This window comes from Bombus affinis, chromosome 13 (assembly GCF_024516045.1).
Source record: "Bombus affinis isolate iyBomAffi1 chromosome 13, iyBomAffi1.2, whole genome shotgun sequence".
Taxonomy (NCBI): domain Eukaryota; kingdom Metazoa; phylum Arthropoda; class Insecta; order Hymenoptera; family Apidae; genus Bombus; species Bombus affinis.
The window spans coordinates 1,655,395-1,678,285 of record NC_066356.1 but is presented as its reverse complement, the minus strand read 5'-3'; the positions used below and the strand labels follow the sequence as shown (position 1 = coordinate 1,678,285).

The 22,891-nt window shown below is 36.1% G+C and overlaps 1 protein-coding gene across 1 annotated transcript in view; it reads right to left on the bottom strand.

Moving 5' to 3' along the window:
- The window catches only part of LOC126923449 (zwei Ig domain protein zig-8-like), a 418,101-nt gene that overhangs the window by 352,323 nt on the left and 42,887 nt on the right, over positions 1 to 22,891 (bottom strand). The gene's annotated exons all lie outside the window — the stretch shown is intronic.

Genomic DNA, 22,891 nt, shown 5'->3' with positions numbered 1-22,891 from the left:
TAATAGTTTGAAGTATTAGGTTGTCTGAAAAGTTTCTTTCGTTTTATAAGGAAATAATAGACGCACAATGTTTTTTGTTTTATATTAGTTTATTGAATCATGTACGAATATAATAATAGAAATAGAACGAAGTGGATCATACCTAATTCAATAAAATAATATAAAACAGAAATTGTCGTTCATCTATTAACACCTTATGAAACGAAAGAAGCTTTCCAGACAACCTAATAAATACGAAATACCTTTCAAATTTTGGTTTCGAATAATAATTAAGTTATAAATTAAGTTATAAAAGTATAAAAATCTTTTGCTATCAAAATAATTTCAAGGTAATTGAAAATGTCTTTTAAAACGTCTAGTTCTTCTACAATGTACTTTGCGCGAAACAGCGAGATATACACGGTACATATAACAAATCCATCAAATTCAAAAATTTCGTCAGCTCTCTTCTGGCTCGCAATCAAACGCATTCTTCGTTTTAAAACACGTATCCTGGATACGATCGTTGGTTCGATAATCGAAGCAGAAAGCAATCAAGAACAGGTGGCACTTATTACTCAACGCGGTCGTGATTAAAGAAATTAGCGGCGCCACAGTTCCGTGATACGCCGCGCTGCCTATAAATAAGGATTACGAGTAATCTCGCCGAATAATCATTGGCTCTTTCTATGTTTTAAACAAACTCCGTCCTCAAACAGGAACCAATGTGCCCGCAAATTCAATTAATTTCGTTATTTTGAATGTCTGCAGGGAAGAAAGAGAAAATCGTGTAAAAAATGTACGCGTCGACTTTGCTACATAAATATTTCATACGGAAATCTCATCTCTTAATCCCTGAGCTTTGTGCGCGGTCCTTTTATCCATAGCAAGACCCAGACCCTCTTCATCTCTACATAGTTTTCGCCATAATTAATACACGAACGTAGCGTAGTATTACGTAAGACAAAAATATCCGTTCGATCGAAACTTCTGTTGATTTGTAAAGAAAATTCGATAGAACGTAAAAGAAGTGTGGAGGCTAGCTACGTCGTATATTTATTTTTGTCGTCAGGAAACGATGCCAGACCACTGACAAATCGCAGGTAGCTGCCTTTGCGAGACGTTCGAGTTTGTCTACGTCATCGATGGATACGTGAAAGGAACCGGCGATACTTTCTCACCATTTCGAAGGATTAATTTGGCAACGCAATGCCTTCGTGAACTCTAGACGTGGTGATGATTTGTCAGGATCTCTAGGACAAATGTTAGCACTCGTATTTCACGACAATAGACACGATTGGTAGCATTTGTGTAGTACAGGCCGATGAAACCTAAAATGGATAAAGACGCGCAAGAAAAATGACATTCTCGTGTTGCTCGCTAATACTAAACAGTTTGAAATGGAACATTTTGATCAAATTTATTTGATAATTGCATGTACACATTAAATGTAATTTTGCAAATTTCGATTACATAGGATTAAACGAAATTAATTATACTCGTACTTGTTCGACTTAGAAAAAACGAGATAATTGTCAAGCAATAATTCACAAGGTTACAACAAATATTGAAATTTCATTATAAAGTATGTTCCTTGTATTTTCGATTCGAATGTATAACGAAATTTAATTTAGGATTAAGATTAGAAAAAAGAAAATTGTTTGTAATATCGACATCAAAATTTTCACGAGTGGGTATAACAATCTTGCGATGGCTTCAGAATTTGTGGTTCCAACAATTGTACAAATTTAATCCTTGCATATCCAATTATGAGTTCAAATTTTCGTACGTAATTATTATTAATAAACAATTACTTTATACAGATTATAACCAATCAATGCTATCAATCGTGTAAATTTAATTTGAATGCGTACACAACGCGGTAAACCAATAGAAACCGAATATACCTACATAATAAATCTACATATAATTTAATGAATCTATTAAATACAAAACCACACATCATCTTTCATAATAATGAACAAGTTCAAACAGAAACAATTAAAATATGTATACTCGTGCCTGCAAATTAATCCATGGGTTTTAACAACTTTCTTCTTACGATTGCTAAAACCACATAAAAACTTTTGGCAAAGTTGATAGAAAAGTTTATTGAGATTATTGAATACTTTTGTACCTTGAAATTTCTTGTAAATATTATAAACAGCTGCACTTAGATAATTATTAAACAAAATTTGGAAGCTATTCTATATTTATAATGCTTCGAGGTATCATACGAGAAGCATATTTTTACAGCCTATATCATAAAAAAGCAACGAATTTTTTCATAAACTTTTCACACACAAGTTGAACCTTCGAGTATTTTCTCTTGTTTTTTGGAATTACTCGTAAGATGTTTGAAATTTTCTACTCGAATCTTAACCTAATTAAAAAACTGTATTATGTTAAATTTATGTTTCTTAAATACTTTAACATACCACTACTTTTTCTCGATGTTCTGCAAATACCTGTTTGACTTTGTAATAATTTCTGTGCCACTTATTTCGTACATTATAATCGCTGACAAAATCACACATCACCTACTGATACTCTTCATGAAAGCGTGAAACGTATCTCAGAACACGGCAGAAACATCTTACGATCTGTAAAGACTATCTTATCGCTGTGGAAAAAGAACTCGCTGGAATAATTACGCGCAAAAGCGGAGTTATCGCGACTTTCAGTCGACGATTACTAGCAAGATAGATTGTAGCAACGTCTACTTAATCGGAGACTAAGCAGAAAATCTAGACTCCTGTGCAACTATCTATCACGAGGAAAGTCGATCGACAGTATCCAGAATCCTACGTCGTTACTCGGAGCGGAAAATTCTTCTGTCCTGACTGACCTGAACGAATGGTGTTATCCCTCAAGGATGTTGGACGTGTGCGCCAATGACTCTGCTATATACGTATAAACGTACATACAGAAGCAGAATCGCGCGCGTGTGTGTGTGTGGGGGGGGGGGTGTAAGGTGTATATTTTTGTGTCGACGATTCCATGAGAAATTGAAAAACAAACGACTGTTACTATCCTCGCCTTTGCCAAGTCAGACCGATCAGACACTACGTTTCCATCCGTTCGCACTTAACTAGCTCGCATTTGCACACCTCTTAGGGGAATAGTAACGCGATACGAGTTGCAAACGTTTCATCTGTAGTCCACGATTAACGATGCTTTTACCAATTCGCTCTGTCTCGATCTACCGAGTTGTCGACCTTTGTAACAAGAGCAAAGTAGGTCTGCCTTAAGAATGTTTGTGTTTTCGATGAACACACGGGGATGAACTGGGGAACGAGAGCGACATGAGAAAAGTAGACCAAGAACAGAATCAAACATTATCGAAATATACCTTTGTTCAAATTATTTCATCAACGTCAAAAGTTTTCCTATTAACTAACAACATCCATCTTAATCTAAGTCGTAATTCGGAAATTAAAATATCTCAAGATATTTTCATAATATATGAAAGGAACGCGTACCTAGGACCTAGACTAACACATCAAAATTTTATGTTCTAATTAAGTGAATAAAATTTTGTAGTTTCTTTGTTATTTGCTTCGTTACTTGCTCTTAATAATATAATTATTTGAATAATTGATGTTTCATTTGATACGTAGTTATTTATTATATTATTTGATTTCACTAGGAAAATATAGAGATGTTTATCTGTGGCATACAAAAATTCCAAAATTTCGACGTGCTAGTCCAATTATTCTACGACATAATATCTACAATTATTATATAATATTTACTTATGATAATATATAATAGTAATAATTATTATTATAATATCCACATTCCTTTTACATTTTATATGTGCAGTTATTTTCAGAATTACAAATTAGATTAAAAAAATTCTCATAAATTGATAATAAAACTTCTAACGTTAATGCAAGCAGTGATATTTAAAATATAGTAAATGTACGTATGCGATATTCTTCGTACGATTAAACAGCGAAATCTATTACTATTAAGCCTTCTAATCATTAAGTCTTTAATTATGAATTGATCGTTAAATTGTACACATTAACAAAATTCAAATAGCGTTACTGTAAATTGAGCAGAATTCAGGTACTCGTGAACGATAGCTTAGGGAGTCGTTTCCAACTTATTCAACATTAACAGTTACGTTCTTGAAACATTTCTTTTAAAATATTTAATCCATCTGACTCGACGATGTGCAAATTTCTTCTGGTTGAAGTTAGTGGATCCTGGAAACACGTATTCCTCAACGAATACGAAACGTGTAGTGTGTTTAACGATGCTCCTTTTGGTTCTTTTAACCACTCAAGGAATTAATGAAATCTCGAATAACATGTTACATAGTTAACGAGCGCAGAACACTTGACCCTTGTCGCACCGAAGAGGAAGTGTATGTAAACCAATGGAAAGGAATTGCTCGTGGCAGTTCAGTCCTATTATCATGGAAATTGAAAAGCAAACAAGTAAGTATGGCCTCCATTGATCTGCCAATTTAATGTGCCAATACGAATCGATCCGTTTCCGTTTGAATTGCTTCCACTCCCTGGAGCTTTCGATAAATACACTGCCGTTCACCATTGCAGAAAGCTAGGATTATTTTTAATTGGCACAATGTTAATCACTCGATGGAAGACGTTCGGAATATTAACGTTAACGATATCGTGGAATATTTTATGAGGGATTGAAATTATGAAAAAATTGCTCTTGCAAAAGTTGTTTGATAATAGGAACAGGGAGACATTGGGAGGTGCAAATAATTTTTCTATAAGTTTAGTAATTCGAGAGATATGAAAGTCACGTTAACTTCTTTCGATGTATGGTGATCCTACGTGAAAAAGTAAGCCGAAAATATATTTAGGATAATGTTTTTCCATACGTTTCAAAATTGGATATGAGTTTGAAAATTTGACGAGTATGCTTAGAGTTGGCTAATTACGAACAGTAGTAAATAATCGACAATAAGGTTAAACTGCATGTAAAAATAAGTAAAAGAAATGTAGAATAACGTTTTCCTATAAGGCGCTTTGCCTTTGAGAAAAATAAATTTGAAAATGTATCATGCGTGTGCACCAGATTAGTTCTAAACTAAACGTGTGAAAACTTCATTTTCTTGGAAATGAAGCCTTAAATGGAAAAATTTTATTTTACATTTTTTACTTATTTTCGTATGTAGAATAACCTCCTGTTGATTATTTTACTGTTACCTAAGTCGATATCTAACTAAATTTGAATATTCTCCACAAATTTTCAAACTTGATTTTCTCGGAAAGGAAATTTTATATGAGAAACATTTATTTCATATTTTCGACTTATTTTTTCACGTACAATCACTCCTTACTGATTTATACTGGATCATTTATAGAATAAGCTGTTATTTGATTGTACCAAGAAGATACGTATAAAAATGTACATCAATTATAAACGGTATTTTTACTTGAAAATATTTTTTCAATGCTGCCCTGTATTTTCCTATTCATAATATGGGAAAGTTTGTTGAAAGGAATACAATGCCTTCCACGTATTATTCCATTTTCATAAAATATTATAAATTAGATCCAAGGGAGTCAGATCAGCGGAAATCGCTAACTACAGACTTCATTGAACGAAAATTTAAACTGAAAGTTAATATCTCGGGATAATTATAAAGTTAACAGGGTGTCTACCGGGCCTGTTATAATAAATTCGATCAAATGTTTCTTAAAATTATCCAAGTTATATTATTCATATCCGGAAGAAAGTTTCAAATATCCAGTACGTAATTTGACACGATTATCGAGTTGAAAAGTATTCGATAAAAGGGGTAAAGAGCTTATTGTTCGCAAAGTTGGCAATTTTTCTTCTATTCTATTCGATAAGAATAGCCTTTGTTCGTTGAAACAAGGCCGAAGAGGTCCAACGAACATAATATTAATGTCATTCGAAACAATGCGCTGTCCCGGTATTGTGATATTAAAATATATGACATTATTACCGAAACTTTGGCAATTTGCACCGAAAAAAAAAAGGATAAATTTGGAAATGTAGCGCGCGATGGAATAACCACGAACTCTCGTTCGTACGGGGACTAGTTGTGGGAATTTTCGAGTGGAAAGTTTAAACAGATAAATCAAGTAATTTTTCGTCGAACCGAGGGAACTCGCAGTACGAAAGAGTGATTAAACTGGTCGGCAACAGCGTAAATTAAAACCGCGATATTTTAACGTTATCCAATGTTTTATCGTAATTGAAATTTCACTGTAAATTATCTGCTTTCATCGAAATGAAGTGTCGCCGGTAACTTGATGTTTCGTAAATATTTCAGGTAAATTAGCTGCGTATAATATTCTCGCGATCTCCGTGGACATTGTCATCTCTGGATTTCATATTTTCCGTTTCTGTTCCGTTAACATATTGTAATAATTTCCATATAATTCCATTATTTAAAATATAAAATTCATGTAAATAGGTTGTATAATTAAAGCGTACAGAGTATTTGCGGATGAAATTTGTATGAAAGCTTTGAGAAATGTTTGAAATTGTAGCACTGTAATGCCACCAATTTTTATTTATATTATTTCTTTTACGATATTATAACAATATAATTATACCATAATACAATATTTAAAATATTATATGACAATATATATTTGTACGTAGATATTATTTCGTACGTGTAAAATCTGCTGTAAACTATTAAATAGAAATATTTTAATATCCTCCATTTTCAAGCATTTAAAATTAAAATCTTTCCATATCGAATTCGTCGACGTTACGTTGCATCTATTCACAGCGATGTTTCGACGATTCGCGAAATCTTTCGCTAAATTGACGAAGAGGTTTTAATAAAAGATATACTTCGCAATCAAGTAAAGACAATTTGCAATGCACATACAATGAAAGAAAGACGCGAAACAGTATTTCCGTACCTATGTTTCCCTCGCTTCTCGTAATTCCAAGAGAATTAAAACTACAACGTCTTCCCAACTACTCAAGTATTTACCACTTATCTTTATGCACGACGGTACATAAAAAGTTTCCGTAGGAGCGTTCGAATATTATCGCGAGCCGCTACATTTACGCGAAGCATACCGATCAAGAGGATTTGTATTCCAAAGGAGCGATCGTTACAAGGGGCTGTGACCCGTGAGCGATACAGAAATTCCTGTTCGCAGTTTAAAAATTCTGCGGAGCCGTGGCACGATTTATCATCGTGGTCCAGCGCGAAAAGGAAACAATGAGAAGAGCAAAAAGGGCGGACGACGACAGCGTGAAGAAGGCTGGTCCGCGTGTAGCTCTCGAAATTAATGGGAGTCGTTGCTCGAACGCGGAGGCGTTAAATTAAAATTTCAAAGTGCGACACTTCCTTCGGCTTCTCTCGGGCTCGGTCGGCGAACAGTCGCCAAATATTTGTTAAACCGAGAAGTCGGTAATTAACGGACGCGGCTCGGCCGAATATATTGAAATTCAGAAAACGAGCGAATCGAAAGGGAGAAGGGGCGGCGGATGCGCCGGTAGAAGGTCGGCTTGCAGGGACTCTCTGGCTCGTTACGGTTGCCAGGGGTGAAACTCGTCTTCGAGTCCAGGCGAGAGAGAAACGCTTTATTGCAGGTTGATTTGCAAAGCTGTTCGCACCAGAAGCTTCTGTTTCAGCGGAAGGATCCCGTGACCCATTAAGAGCGCGGGCTTGGCAAAGGAAGCCTTTTAACGGAAATGAACGTCCTGTTGCCCTTTTTCGCCCGGCAGCCAGCAGGAATTCGCGAAATTTTCGGCGACGACCGGAATTTCCGCTTGAGATTTTCACGGTTTCGCGCGATACCGGTGGCACTTGTGCGATCATAACTGCCGCCCCAAATTATAATCGTTTTATCTTAGGAAACGAAGGTATTTCGTTGGTCGCCGGCAACGCTAATTCTACCCATCGCTTCGTTTTCTCCTTTTTTTCTCAAATAGCCTGCTCGTTCAGCGGCGAATGTTTGCGCCGTTAGCTCAGTCATTTCTTAATCAGAAACTTTCTTTGTAAATAGTTTTAGTCTTCGCGGGTGATAACGAAGGGATTCCTTTGTAATACTTTCTTAACGATGCCTTAAGCGAATTGACGATGGTAAGTATATTATATCTAAGATAGCGACGCAATGCACCTTTTTTAATTTGTATGTTTAAATATAATAACTAAGGTAATTCCGTTTTGTTAATTACCAAGTTCTTTTGTTTTTTTCTCTTCTCCCATTCGTATCGACTTCTCGATTATCAACGACGAAATTGCAGTTCAATTTTCCAACACAGATCAATGTTTTTGGAAAATTTAATTGCATTTCTCATGTAGTTTAAATTGTCTTTTGTTTCAATGAAACGTCCGATCAGCGCTTGCAATAATTACAGAAATCACTTTAATTCTATTATATCGTACTCAGAATTGAACAACATTCTTGCCGATTACGAGGGAACACGTAACTTAGTAAATTCATTTAACGTAGATTTTAGTTTCCCCTCTTTCCTCGACGAATTTACCCTTTTCTTTCCTCGATAGTTGACATTACAAAGTTGCGCGACTTAAAGATGACGCACTATTTTACATCATCTTCTGTGGAAAGTTGAAGGGTCCCCTGTACCATTGTTCCATTCGTTCCCATCAAAACTATTCCAGCTTTCTCAGTGTCCTTTGTTCTTTATCAAACGAAGTCGACTCGCCTATTATTATTAATCTCAGCTCGTCGCTCGGACAGTCGGTATTTTTCAAAGATAGCGACGTTGTGAACTTTCGGCTTTACCTCCATTTTGTGTCGTAAGGCTAACTACCAGCGAGGTAGTGCACAAAGTAATCGAACGCTTGTAGAAACCTTTTACGAATATATTATGAATATACCATAGAAGGTATTCATACGAAACATTTTGAAATTCCATTGTCATTGTTATGAGACTCGACTATTGTGAATATATTGGCAACGTTCGAAATAGGTTTCAAAATGCGCAAAATCTGCGAGATGCTTGGCGCAACCATATACAGTAAGAGATAAAAGTAAGTGGACAGGTAATGGAGGCAGGTACCGATGCAATTTAAGTGTTCAATTTGATTCGAAACGTTTCCAAATTGAATATGGTTCAGGGTATTTCTGTTATCAATTTGAAGATGGTTTGGGATCGTCACTAGGAAAGCGAGAGGATAAAAATAAGAAAAGCAGATATTGATCAGATGTTACGAAAGCCAGATCCAGAAGAGTCATTCTGAATTGTTTCCTTAAAAGAGATTCATTGTTTATTATTAAAGAGTTGTTCCGTGAAGCGTTATATTAAAAAAGACCTGTATATACCGGAATGTATTTACGTTCTTTTTATTATACAGGGTGTTTCTGAGTAACATGTCAAGCGGATGAGAAGCGATTGCTTCTAAAGAAAATAAGAAAAATATACAAAGTAAAATTGTTTCGTTCGAGGCTTAGTTTTTGAGAAAATCGAGTGAAGATTGATCAAGTAGCTGATCGTTCTATTCGTAAAAATAGGTCCAAAATGTGGAATAACATTTTTTCAAAAGACGCTTTCCGAATAAAGAAGGAATCTGAATTTCCTTGAAAATGAAGCCATAAACGGAAAAATTTTATTTCGCATTTTTTACTTATTTTCGCATCCGGAATGGGATAATTAGCCAAATCCAAGTTCACAAATTTTCAAACCTAAGTTTCCCGAAGATTAAGCCTCGGAGGAAAAATGTTCTCCTATATTTTCCCTTTTTTCACAAGCCACATCCTGCATAGCCTTATAGCACGTAGATTATTCAGTAAATAATTGAATTTAATATTTACAGCTTTGTGGAAACAAACCACATTTGACAAAACTTCACCTGTACAAATTTCCATTATTTTTTATCGCCGATTATATTTCGCAGAAACGAGATATCTTAATTCGATGCGCAATGTCTAAAGCACAATTTTCTACTAATCGCTGGTGACTACTATTTGTATCATCGGAGTTTCTCTTTGAAGGAGAAAAAGGAAAAACGCAGGGTTGAAAAAAATAGTGGTCAAGCATATCAGAGAATCGGTTGTGATGTCTGCGTATCGGTAGATTGCGAAATTTTTACTACTTGCTGACGAGTTATATTCCCAACGTTGGCTTTTCTGTCGATCATAAAAGGTAACGACACGGCCGGTCATTCTCGTTTCATGACTCTGTCCGGATTTTCGAGCGTACAGCCGGAGAAACACGCGTGGATGAGAAGAGAGCGAGAGTTGGTGGCCGATGCTTGCATAATTCATAAAAGCGACACATGACGTGTGAACCGTAGTTGTATGTCAATGTGATACAGTTCATATCGTTAAAAATTGGTTACTTTAACATCGTTGTGAACCAGATTCGTTGGGAAATACAATTACTTTTTTACTTACAATTTACTTTACAATTTCTTTTTTCTTTTTTCTCTTGTAATAAAATGAATAGTATATTTCATTTATATTTCAATCGAAAAGTGTCTGAAGCAACTTCAATTGTACATGAATTTATTTTATTTCCATTTTGATTTCCAAAATTGTAGTTGAACCGTGAGTTTTGTAACAAACCTCTTCCAAATACCTACGTATCAAACGAGATATAATAAGGTAAGATATTCGAACAATTTATTTCTCAAATACATTATTCTTGAAACAACGTCGTTCGAGAGAAAGTAACGAGGCAAATAACAAATAAAATAAAAGCTTTATTCGAATAACTATTTGAAGTCAGTCGCAAGTTGGTCAATCTGTAATTTAACTTCCATCCATTACGAACCGAGGGATTTCTGAAAAGAATAGAGAACTTGTAAGAACGTGGTATTAGTCTTTGTAGCTTTAACCAGCGATCCCTCAAACGTGGTCGTAGGGAACGAAGCACATCTTAAAGGGGAGCCTTTCGTTCCCTGAAACTTTCGCGGTGGTTTCAAGAACGGTGAAAACAATGGAAACGATGGCCACTGCTGTTCGGATCCGAAAATGGACGTCCGTGGGCTTTGATTTTATTGATGTTCGTTGGAAGATAGTCCCGCGGATGTTTCACGAAGGTACAGTCAAGAATAAAAATAAGTGAGCAGATGGTGAAAGTAGGTCTCAATGAAGCTCGGTCGGACTAATATCAACGTTATATACCTGTTTTATTTATGCCTCTTATGGTACATACGGTATTTAATTAGTAACCGGAATTAATATTTACATTTTTGCATAAACAAACCGTATTTAACTTAACTTTGTCATTTCCTATTTCCAATATCTGTCCAAATATTTTTGTCCCCGACTGTATCTGTTCTTGGAAGAAAAATAAAGACGTGCCCGATCGAAGAAATCGGGAAATCCTTATAAGATTTAGATGCCCCTAACTATAAGTAAGATCGCGACGAAAGATTTGGACACACGACTAGTGGATACGTATAACTATAACGCGTTGCCAGAACAGTGAGATATGTTTTCTCGTCGTTTTCACGCACGTTCATCTGTTCTTTTCGTGGCGTGGCAACTTTCCTCCGAGGAAGTCAGGGAAAGCAGAATAAGCATTGGAGACACGAAGTTTCCAACTTTCAGCCAGTGACCAGGGAGGAATTACTTCGGAGCCATGGGAGTAGCTTTTTTACCGCTGCTAAATATTTATGTACTCCGGCACTGGCTATGCAAAAGCTAGGATTTCGCTGAAATATTTCACGTACGCTAGCTGATATATGCGGCGTTTGATTTGTTGGCTGCTTTCACGCAGATCAGATACGTTATTTTCGCGAACGAACCTAGTTAAACTATACCCTCGTTGTATGCGATAATTCGCGTATCGTGCTCGTAAAAATTATACTTGTTCGATCACGTGGAAATTGTAGGAATTGGGGGAAAGATTAATTCGTTGCTTCAAAGTATGCATTTAAATAAGGTGAATGAAGAAGTCTTACGTCGACAAAATTCGAGATAAAAATATAATACGTAGACGTAGAGACACTGCTGGAGACTATGTAGACCCGAACATGACCCGACTATGTACATAGATGTAGGTAGACCAATGTATTGTATCTGAAATATTCACATTCACAAGCATTCACATGTTGGAGAAAGTAGTTATCTCATGAAAACATTTTGTTGAATAATTTCTGGTATCTTATGAAATATTCATTTCTTCAAAGTAATATTCTATTGTTTTTATAGTATGGCGGGATACCTAGAGTATCTTCGTTGTCTTTACGTGGTAAAATATACGTAAGAAAAGAAGTTGTACCCTTTTCGAAGAAACAAGTACCGTGACCAAGCATTCTTTTTCTTTTTTTCTTTTTTAATAAATCAACGAATTAAATAGATAATCGCGTACACTTTGTCCAGCTTCGATTACAATGTTTGTTTTAAATTCCAGCAAGCGAAGAGGAGGATTGGTAATCGAGTCGTAGAGGCAAATTCGGAAAAGGACCTAAAAGTTGGAGCATATCTTCAAGTACTTTGCCGACTCATAGACTAATAATGAAAATGTATTTGCATGCTAATTGCTCTACAACTATAGTCAAGGAAAATGATTTACATGGCCCCATACTTCGGGAATCATGATTCAGACAGAATTTAAATTTACATCCTGTGGCTAGGAAGTGTACATTTAACCATGCTGGAAGCGAAAGCTTGAGAATTTTAGGGAAATCTCTAGCGTCTTTAATCACAATCAAACAATAGTTGTCAAAATTTTAGATTAACATTTATATAAAGAATCTTAATTTATGCCAAATTTGAATTACAGCGGTTTAGAGTTTCTCTCATACAAAATCTATCTTATAAAAAATATTTCACACAAAGAAAATTATTTCGTTAGCAAAGAAAATTTAATTACAAAACTACAGTAGATTCTTCTAATTATTTGAAACAGAGATCGTTCGTTAGTCACAGCTAAACTGTTTGATCGCGATCCATATAATTACGAGGATCGTCCTGAAAGTAATATCCTCAACAATCAAATGACAACAATGAAAATGCATTTTAAAACGTATTGTTTATTTGTAATTTTAGTATATGTACTAAATTATGTGAATTTCTACATACAATTTCTCTTACCAATAACTCAGCCACAACTCTATTACCGTTAACTGCTGCAATTCGGTGGTGAATTGCTTTTGGAACAATTTTTACGCTTCGAAAAGCGTAAAATCGTCATCGGCGGAATTTTCAATTAGCATCGTCATTTTAAACGCGTGATACAGCGACGATATTAAATATTTAAACGGAAAATTTCAACTGATGTAATTGGTCCAACCTCTTTGCAATTCGAAAAGCACCTTCGAATTGAAATCACCTTTTCCTAAGCGTCTTCAGAAAAAAGCAAGATAATGAATCAAACAGTGACAGGCAATTCTCGTTACAAAAGAAGAATCGTTCTTACGCGTACGAAGAGAAAATCTCGCGCGATGTCAAAGGAGGAAAACGATATGCTACGGATGAATGAATCAGCAACAAGACTCGAAGACTTACGGTTATCGAATCAGGCGAATCTTTGTTAAACGAAGTACTCTTTTCTTCTTCCATTCTATCGCTCCTTTGCCTCTTTTATTTCATTCAAGTACTACTTTCCTCTTTCACCGATTTCACCCTTTCACGTTGATATCGTTGGAACTGATGTATGTATCTCTGAAATTACGTTTCAGCTGCTAGGGCTACATGTAAACAGAACGTTGATGGCCAGACCAGTGTACACATCGTAAATAACTGGTTCCTCAGATTCTATCCTAATATTGATAAATAAATATAACCGAAATTAGAGAAATGGAATTACAGAGATACGTTAATTTTCCTATTTTTAGAGTTTTCCAATTATAATCTAATAAATAAATGGACATTTGAAGATTCTTTTTTTATTAATTACTACTTTCTTTCATTTCATTCGCAGTCATTGAGTGACAGATTTTTCAGTTCAGAATTTTCTAGCTGGCAAATTTGAAAATTCCTAACGATCAGAGATCCGATTTCGAACATCGCGAATTTTCTAGTTTTCGGATCTTTTAATGCTTAACATTTTGACTGCCATGTTGGTCATATATGACCGACCACGGTTTCTCCTTGTGACACCACGGTGGTCATTAGTGACCGGAGCGCTAGAACTTCTTACAATTGTAAAAATTGTATGAAAATTGACAATTAAGGAGTTTTGAATATAACCGATAAATAGAAGATACTTTGAAATAAAAAGTTCCCCATTGAACAATTAAACATTTTTATTAGAAGAGCAGACAATTAAAAAAAATCAGAATAAATCTTGCATCTAACGGAACACCGTGTTTGCATCCATATTTTTGAGGGGGTAATCTACGAATATTATTATAAACACAGCTTAGAAAATAATCGTAAATGCTGCTTTATAATCATATAATTGAAGTTAGAAATGTGCACATACCTTATTATTATATATAGAATGAGCAAATACTGTTTACTAATATCTTTTATACGTTTCAACAATATATTCTGAACGTTTTGCTTACGACGAAATAACGAATGCAAATGGTTTGTTGAAATAAAAGAAGCCTTGTTATAATATGTCGCTATCAACTGTTAGCAAGGCGCAACGGTGATCATCCGTGACCACCAATAAGATAAACGGTCCATTGGAGAAGAATGTTGTCTAACATCATCAATTTATTACTATTTTGCCATTATATGCTTTGAATAATAAAAAATACTCCCGTGGCGTCCTGCGCCATATCCTGAAACATGTAATTTCGGCGTGGCAGTCAAAGTGTTAAATCCTAAATTTCCAATCTATTTATTCGCATCTAGGAAACCTAGGAATCTCACATTTTGTTTTCAACTTGCATAATTTTAACTTCAGAACGTCGTAGATTTCTTGAAATGTTCAAGAATTCAAGAGGATAATTCAAGCTCCAGTTCTTCGAACTTATATCATTTACAAAAAATTGCGTGTTCAAATTTTTTACACGCTGCGTGCAAGTACCAAACATAAAACGAAAACACCAAAACGCATCGCTCCGATAATGCATCCACGCGTAAAACGGAAACGTCAAACTCAAATACACAAATTCGTAACAGAAAGTGCATCGCTAACTATAAAATAAATACGTCCAAAAAGTATTGGCAGACAAATGTCGGCGGGATCTCGTTTTTTTTCCTATCCTTTTTTTTTTCGTTGTTTCGCCCTTACGCCCTGACCAGCAGTCGAACTCTCGTTGAACAACCATAAACTTGTCTGGAGGCTGAACGCGGAGTGAAGTTTGGAAACAAATCGTTTTAACAAAGTGAAACGTGATCCCGATTTACGACACCGGACACAAATGAATCAGTTTTATCGATCGTGAGCATAAAGGGAACCGGACTGAACGTTGTTACGTACGGGATATTTTATGATGTAATAAAATATTCATCGCTCCTGAAGACATCTACAGACAGGACAGTTTTAATATGCACAGGCCACTTTACGATTTCACCAATTTTTCCGTATCGCGTTCGTCCATAGATCCCTGAATTGTCGATACTAACAATAAGACAGATAATAAATTCTATTGAGTACTGTGAGTATTATTCGTTATGATATCACTTTTTTATCGATTGCACAATAAGAATATTTTTTGAGGTCACACGTTCATATTTCCTTGAAAATCTAAATAACAAGGATAGAAGAAATATATGCCTATTTTGTTGGTTTTCTGATTTTTACTTTATTTACAGAATGAAAGGTGGTTGCGTTGTCAGCGGTGATATTGATTCGGTATAAGTGGCGATGGAATGCAAAATTATTCCTTCGTTATTTCCATTATTCCATGCAAATTACCAGCCTGCGTTACAGGAATCCGCAAACAAGAATTTTGCATTCATTTCGGAGTAATCCAATTTTATCGGGTTTCTCTTTGATTTCACGTACGTTTTTGCTTAATTTCGCCTGCACAAAACGCAAAAATTTAGCTCTTGTAGAAATATCGTAGCTTTTTATTCACCGTGTGCTCGCTAGGAAGCTAAAGATCCAAAGAAAATTGCAAGTTCTGGCAATGCTAGGAGTTTCTCTTCTAAACAAAACATACAATTTCCTTCCTTTGCGGCTGAAAATGTTCGTTCATTTCCGTCTGGTGAGTCTACACAGATTACGTGTTGCAGTCAGAATGCTACTTGTCGCGGACTTTCGTTGTCTTCTGCGCTTAATGATTACTGCACCTCCTACTTCCGTGTATTTTCCACTTTTATCTAAATTAGCTGCGTAGTTGACACAATTTTCCTGTTATTATCGTCTTTATTATCTTGCGAATGCAAGTATAAAATAATTAATTGTACAATTATTTTTCTAATCCTTACAAGGTGTATGATCCCAATAAATGTCTTATAATTTTTATATACATTTTCAGATTTGTTTCAAACTTCATCAACACGAGTCGTGTCTCATTACAGTTTTAACACGAAACTATGACGATTGAGGATCGCCGAACGTTTGAGAATAAAGGACTATCAACCTCACGCGTGCAATCGCGTTTCCTGGCCAACTGATTCTTGGCGTGTGCTTCTATAAAGTTTCTACGAATGTCGGAATACTTTCACGAGCCATGGACAAGCAGCGAACGTTGAACAGTTAATCGAGCTGGTCGTTTTAAAAAGTGGACCCAGAGAGCCGCTAATAATTCACGACGCAGTTCGTGAGTGAAGAGCAGAAACTAGTTTAAGGGCAACAACGAAAGACAAACAACGAAGAAGACGGACTCTGGGCGAGTTGCTCGCCCTGCCTCGGCTCCCGAGCGGATCGTACAGAGGCCGCAGCCATAAACTCGTCTTTTCCTGGCAGGTCGGCCGAACTTTTAAGACGGACAGAAGATGGCGCACTTTTATTTCTTCTGGCGTCTCCCGAGAGATTCAGGACCTTGCAAGGAAATTGGAAAAAGAAGAGGGGAAGGAAAACCCTTAGGGCCTGCTAAGGCGTACCACGGGGCAACGCCACCTGTCAGTTACTATTTCGATATATGGACTTCCAAATTCCACTACCATAGACCATTCCGTCATGTGTGCCTTGCTCAAGGACGCGAATCTGCCAGTCCGCATTTTAGCGAGGGAAATTGATACATAGGAAAATGATATTCCTATGAGTGTGGTTTCACGCGTGCGGTCCCCTGCTCTCACGTTCGTCAACCTGTCTCTTAAGAGTTTATAACCGGGATATGGTTATCATTCCGTAAAATCAACGGAGGACAAAAGAGACTTGTCTCGCATTGTTTCGTCACGAAACGCCAATTTTCATAAAAGTAATAGAAGCGTTCTATATTTGTTAGTGTAAAACGATTCGGTAAATTTGTTCGAGTCACGAGACGGTATCGTGACAGATGATAAAGTTACATCTTAATTAGTTACGAGATTAAGGGAACAATTTTTTAAACAGTCGAAATATGTGTGTAATTGAATAAAAATGTTCAAAATACTAGATCACACCCCTGATTCTCTGTTCGTCATACACGCAATCACATTTCCCATTCGTCCGACAGTTTTAATCAGAGCATAGGTGTTTTTATTTCTGTGAAAAATCCGGAGAGGGTTAAACGTTAAATCGACGATTCGATTCGGTTCTGTCTGTGCACGTAAGATATTGTGACCGAATACGATTATTCAAGCGTTTCAGCGCGTGTCGAAGTCAAAGAAATAGATGCCCGAGAGACAGCACCGTACACGTATGATGAGAAATCTCGGTTAGTAATGGAAGTTGTCGTACATCTATCTTTAATAATCGTGATTAATGGTTTCTTCGAAATTATATTGGTTTCTTTGTAAGAAATTCCATTGTGAATCGAAGTTATGATTAGCAGTGATCTGGAGATTTATTGTTAGGTCGTATACGTGGGGGATTTTGTTTTGTTGCAACGTCGGTGGATAGATTTGTTACCAGAACTGAAATTCCATGGTATTGTTAGTTTTATAGGAACAATGCGATATTGCTAATTTCATTTGACCGGGTTTGATTTATTCGCTCCTCAAATAGTTCTTTCCCACAGAAAGCAATTATTTCCGCCTTTTTGTGACGCGTAATGTAATTTCGAAACAGAGTATGAGATTTCGATTAGATATGTAGATATAGGACGTAAATTTCCTATAATCTCCAAGTATAAAATTGTATATTATTGTAAATATAAACGGAAGTGAGCTAGGGGATTTCCTTCGGAAAGAAAATTATTGGTCGACCGTCTAAGCTCTGAAACAATTTCAAGTTTCCCCTGAAAAGATCAGCTGTAATGTTTTAGAAATGTCGAAACGAAGTGTAACCACAAATACGTCAAATTATATTGTATTTACATTTGCGATCTAATTAAATTATTAACTTACAGTTCCATGATTATACATGGAAGTTTCTGACCAAGAGAATAGTTCTTTAAAGACAGTTTAAATTGTATTTGCGATTTCAATTACGTCGTCGCACGTTTCCCAAAGCTATTCTTCAAACAGCCGCCGAGTGTTTTTGAATCTCGGGGAAGAAAACAGCCGAGTAAGAATGGGTACAGGTGTTAATCGGTCGAAGAAAGATTCAAAAACGGTTTGGTTTAACCGAAGTTAAACCAAAGGCAGTAGAACAGCAGTCGACGTCGGGAAAAGTTATAAAATGTTATTTTATTAGCGACAGGTGTGCTGGAGCACTGGAGTTTCCTCAAGCTACGTAATTACAGCCTCTTTGCGAATAGTAGTGAAATCCATTTAGTCGATTGGCAATTATTTTCATGGAATTCTTTCATTAGAATGCAAACTGACAGAAGGTACCCTCTGTCAAGTGTTACATACATATTTAAGCCTGAATTACACGAAATCCCTCTCTGACTCTCGTTCTGAAATGAAAGGGAACGTTTTTGTTGTTGCTGATTCTTATTGATCGAAAGACGAGAAAGACTATTTTATCGCACATTTTATAGAATTGAGAATATTACACAAAATAAATCTAATAAATGCATTTTTATAGACTAAAGGGGCGCAGCAACGTTGAACCCATAAAGATAAGAAATTTATAAATATACAAATTTCATAAATTTACGAGATTTTATAATAAATGTGTTAATAAAACGAATATTTCTATTATTACAGTTGATTTTTTTGGAATATTCAGAAGATCAGAGAAAGTTGTTTTATTGTCCTTGATATGCTCTGCAACAAAGAAAGGGTGAGATATGACATTAAAAATGTCGATATAGAAGAAATTTAATTCATTATCCAAACTATAATTTCGCTTAACGTCGGTACAGGATGATTTATTCGGAACCGTCGGATGCGCAAACTTGCGTATTACACGGCGTAAACACGTTTCACGTATTAGAAGCACGTTTTTGATGATTTAATTTCGTGAATCTAGAGAAAACTCAGTGTTTCGCTCTGTGTGGCACACAGTTTTGCTTCAGTACTGCGTGTTACCGGGAAAAATTAATTCTGGTACGGGAAGGTTCTCTGTACATGAGAAACTGTTTTGCATTTCATGTATGCAATTCTATCGCATTCTCGTGAAACTTAATTTTATAACAATTTCCTGCAAGCATGTATAAAATTCGTAATTGGAAAACCGTTGATTACAGAGCGTGGCACATTGATTCGGCCTTTCTCCTCATTTCATATTTTACATTTTTGTAAATTCAATCTCCTTTCGTTTCCCTAAAAAAAACATATCATCTCATTCGATATTTAATAATCGAAACATGCTAATCCGACCGTTTTGCTCTTCGAGTTTCATCTCGTGCCAGTTTTGTGGAAACGTAATCTAGGTGAACGACTACCGAATTTCGAGCTGGAATTTTTTAAAATAGACAAAGTTTGGCATTCGTTCCACTCGTAATTGAGGAAGGATTTGAGGTTGAAATCGATTTCGATAGGAGTTATATGTGCCTGTTGTTTGCGATAGAGATACGCAGAAATGTCTGGCAAGTTTTTACGTTCGTCTCGAAAGTCTCTTAAACCGAAAGCTGATTGGATTCGTGGAAGAATGAATGTGTACGGGGTTTATGCTTTCTTGTGTTATAAATTCTGTGAACCTCTTTTACGAGAATTTACTAACATTCTCGATTATACACCGAGGTCGTGTCGTGTTTTAAGCGACACGGTATAAACACACATATAGAAAAACTTGGTGATTCATTTATACGAAATATACTTTATATTTGTAGGCCATTAGACTAATTGGATTGTAAATCATTCATTTATTCCTGGAATAATTTAAAGAATAAGTGACATCAGAACAAAAGTTTGGACAATTTAATTGTCAGAATTAAGACATGGTAGATACATTGTTTGACGTATAAATTGATACATCCAAGATACATATCGCTTAATTTGTTTGTAGAGCCATCAGAGTGGGCGGAAACATTTGAAATTTTAGTTATGTGAAAAACTCATATGTCTAGTATCGTGACAAAAATCTCACGTTATAAATGGCAAAGATCTAGTCAAAATTTTCTCAACTCTCTTAACAAATATCCCAAACAATCTAATGCAATATCTTCTTTTAGTTACCAATTGATATGAAACTCAGAAATTCGTTGAAGATATAGACTTGTGTTTTTATAATCAGCATGATCGTTGATAAGAAATAATCGTCGGTGAATTATTATATTCTCTGCAGGTAATCAGATTTTCATTGTGTTGTTAACCGTAACGGTATCACTGGAGATAGGTATTTAAGTATTTCAATGAGTTTCTGTGGATGGTGAAAGTAAATTACGCCGGAGCTTTCAAAGTTAGAAGCAGTTAATTCAATAACCCTCTTTGGCACGTATAGACACAGAGCATTATATCGAGAGTAGACGGAATTGCATTGCAATCGGACCTGTACTGAACGTCCCGGGGCATTTGACGCAAATAAGCAATTTGTCGATGGACCTGTTAGCAGTTCGACATCCGAAATTTCCTTGTTCCGGCCGAAATGTTATTAATCCGCGCGAGGAAGTGTCGTCCATTGATTGCTCGTCTGTGTAAACTATTGACGACTATTTCGCTGTACTTTTGGCGAGGAATGCATTTTCCACGTAGAAATAGAATTACATAGAAAACAGAGTAAACGTAAATCGTTCACAATATTATCGACTCCTCTTTATGCTACGTATTATATTATTAGGTCGCCCAAAAAGTTTCTTTTGTTTTATAGAGAAATAATGGATGCACAACATTTTTCGTTTTATATTATTTTATCGAATTATGTATGATCTCTTTTGTTCTATCAAAATAAAGATCACAGCCTTCGACAGATTAGGTTTCATGTTTGTATAAGGATGCGTTGTTATAAAAGACGTGTTTGTAAAAGAAAGACACTTTTCGGGCAAGTAATATTGTACTATATAATATTGTACACACATACTACATAGGTACTACACTTCTATGTTAAATACGTACTATGATTGAACGTTAATCGTCATGCTAAATGCATAACACAACACATACTCTAGTTTTATATCAAATAAGTTGATTAGGAAACTCGTAATTCATAAAACTTGTAAAATTTCATTCGTTTTGTCATCAAAGCTGTCGTCTACTGGTTGGACTGAACTTCACTGATACCTATTTCTACCACTTGTACACTTGCTTTTCCTCCATTGTATATGATATAAACATGTTGGAAACAGAACAAGTGTATGTTACAACCCAATAGGATACTTGTAGATTAATTGCAAATGTATGTTTGTTTGTTGCAACGTACCTGCAACCGCTTTCTCTTATCTAACTAGATTAGTAACTCGTATGTGTGCCTGGAGAAGATTCGACCGTAGAATGTGCGCAACATGGCTGGTATAAGTTTGCGGTTAACAGTATAGAACTCGTAGAGATAATCTCAGAGAAGTTGATTGACTCACGAACGTGCACAGTCTTCCTAGTTAACTGGAGCCGGTGTACTACCACAAATAGATTCGAACTAGCCACGAATGGATGCTGGCTTAAACAGAATTCGGATATAACGTCAATTCGAAAATAAATCTACTCGAGAATGCATGAACTTCTCTCGGAAGTTTGAAGTTATCACAGAGGCTAGAGCGAGCCAGAGGTAAGGCGTATGTTTAGCTTAGTAAACCGTCGTATAATTGTTCCTGCATTTTATAGCAACGAATTGGTAATCGTGTTTGGTACAGACTGCTAATGCATAAATACTATTCTATCGATAACAAAGATTAACAATCACACCTGTCATCAACCTTAGGTCAGATGCAGAAGATCGACATGTTACCGTGTGATATCGCCGCGACCATATATTTTCCTTTGTTTTTCTACCAGGACCAACAAAGACGAACATACGATCGCAGTGGTATCACGCGATAAAATGTGGCTCGCGTGCGTTCACGGTTAGGCTAGCGGCGGACAAGTGACATTTTACCGTACGACAACGCTGCGGTACCGTTGCAAGAGCGAAGAAATAAGGTTTTTCTGTCTCATAAAAGAAGGATACATACGTTTTCTCGCTCTTCCAACCCGCCGCCACTGCGGCGATTTACCACAAACCGTTCGTCCGCATCGGGCCTTAGCCGACTTATCGTAGCGACAGCAAGTACGCGGTATTACCAGAAAGTTTCCAAAAAAGCCTCCTATGTAACGCATAAATCTCTTTTCGGTTTCTCAATGCGCGTTTTTCACGCAGTATCGGGAACAGTTGTGCTCGCCTTAATACCCGCTCTAAACCTCTAACTGCAAGATTATGCTCGGTTGTTGGTTAATGGTTTCTTGCGAATGCACAAGTAGTAACAAGGGAAAAGTTTCAAGAATCCGTCAACACATCTATTCCACTGGGGTTACGGACTTAGATAGTTGAGAGACAGATTTTCTGTTTCTCGGTGGAATTTCGTGTATATTATATCGCGCTATGTATTTGATGTACTAGTGAGTTGCCATGACTTTTATTCAGGATCTCGCGCGTCATTTCTTTTATGTATGTCACGAGACCTGTCATTTCTGTTTCTTTGGATACTTTTCTTGTGCCATAGTATCTGCCTGTATCCAGGATTATTCTCAGAAATCTGTTTCCTAAATCCTTTGCACGTTGCGAATAT